This window comes from Oxyura jamaicensis, chromosome 3, assembly GCF_011077185.1.
Source record: "Oxyura jamaicensis isolate SHBP4307 breed ruddy duck chromosome 3, BPBGC_Ojam_1.0, whole genome shotgun sequence".
NCBI classification, from domain to species: domain Eukaryota; kingdom Metazoa; phylum Chordata; class Aves; order Anseriformes; family Anatidae; genus Oxyura; species Oxyura jamaicensis.
The window spans coordinates 31,931,739-31,933,450 of NC_048895.1; the positions used below are offsets into that span (position 1 = coordinate 31,931,739).

Here is a 1,712-nt window from a genome sequence, read left to right on the forward strand (position 1 = left end):
TCTTGGGCTGTCAGACTCATAGAATTGCTGGGGCTGGAAGAGCCCTCAGGAGAGCACCTCATTCAACCACCTGCTCAGGCCGGTTCAGCTAGAGTGGGATGCTCAAGGACCACATCCATTTGAGTTTAGATCAACTCCAAAGAGTGGAGATGACACAACTTCTCTGGGCAACCTGTTCCAGTGTTTGGTCACCCTCATAGTAGAAAGGATTGTTTCTTTTGTTTAAATTGAACTTTCTGTTTTTCAGTTTGTGCCTGTTGTCCATGTGCTGGCCAGACTGGAAAGGTACCAGCTGAACAGAAGTATAATTGGAAATGTTTGTTCTCCACTCACAAGAGGCAGTTAGCAAACTTTTCTCTCTCAGGTGAGTACATTTAGTCTCCAATATATACTGATGCTCTTTATCAAATTTGATTTTAAAATTTCCTACTGAGAGGATCAAACTTTTTTTTATACTCATTTAGGCTGTGGGACACCTGGAAACAAAAGATCATGGTGAACTGGCCACAGTCCACAGCAGTCTGCAGGGCACATTTGTGTCTAAAAGAGGCAGTCCAACCCTGAGGAATGCTGACCCAGGATGTTCATGGGATGTTTCTTGACAGTCTGCCTCCTGAATCTTCAAAATCCATTGCACAGTCTGTACTAAAAATAAATCTCCTATCCCCTCTCAGAGGAATTTTCCTGAGGGTGCACTAAGACAGCCGAAGGAGAAAGAAGGTGTGATGTATCTTTCCTGTGGAACACATAATTAATTTTCATCCAAGGACAATATGTAAAATAAAGTACAGCACGAGATTACAAACTGGTGTCAATCTGATTAGAGCTCTTTTAGATAAAGCACCATAATCTACAGACTGATTTTATCCCAGCTAGAGACCTGGTCCAACATGTTTCAGGCAATTCTCTCCTTCCTCCCTTTCTCTCCTTTCCCTCCAACACTCACATGCCCTCACTCTCTCAGTTATAGAGCAAGTGGAGGGCTTTCATTTTGTACGTGTACACGTAGCCATCCTGCCAAACCGCCCGCGTCCCATCCCCTTGGCCGTGTCCAGGCCACCAGCCCCTTGCATCACATCTGAAAGAATGTCGCCTGTGAGGCAGAAATTCCCACCATGAGAATCGTTCCTCTGTGTCGCACAACAAAGGCCACCGCATTGTCTCGGTGTTAAGCGGGTGTTAAAATGCGCATATGTTGCCAGAGCTATTGCATAGGAGGGTCCATTTAGGAAGCAGTGGTTTTCACTACCGCTGGCTGCCCTGAATCCCCTCATATTAGCACATTAGCACACATGCGGGCTTTCTTATCAGATTAGCTACAGTTGTCACAGATTAGTTCACCCTGTGAAGGAGCCGCAAAGGTACCTTTGACCATTCATTCAAAAGAGCCAGAAAGATTTTTTTTTTTTTTTTTTTTTTCAACCATCGGAGTGCAAATTAAAGGGAAAACCTTACTTTCTTTCTCCCTCTCTCCCTCTCTTATTTTGGTAACAGGATAATCAAAGGATAGATGCTAGGGTAGGCTAAACAGAAAGACATTAATGAATACCTAATATTCACCAAGAAGATAATTATTTTAACCAGTTAAAAACATTTCTGTTTTTTTTCCTCACCAGCAACAGTACTCTACTGTTGAGATATAACCCTTCTGAAGCCAAGAAGTTGTTATTTTATTTTATTTTATTTTATTTTATTTTATTTTATTTTATTTT

At 42.1% G+C, this 1,712-nt stretch overlaps 1 long non-coding RNA gene across 1 annotated transcript; it reads left to right on the plus strand.

Annotated features, from left to right (window-relative positions):
- The first annotated feature begins 269 nt into the window (after positions 1-269).
- LOC118164313 lies at positions 270-1,185 on the plus strand. The gene is made up of 2 exons (XR_004749435.1): positions 270-364; positions 465-1,185. It is a non-coding gene; the product is annotated as an uncharacterized LOC118164313 (long non-coding RNA).
- Positions 1,186-1,712: the final 527 nt, after the last annotated feature.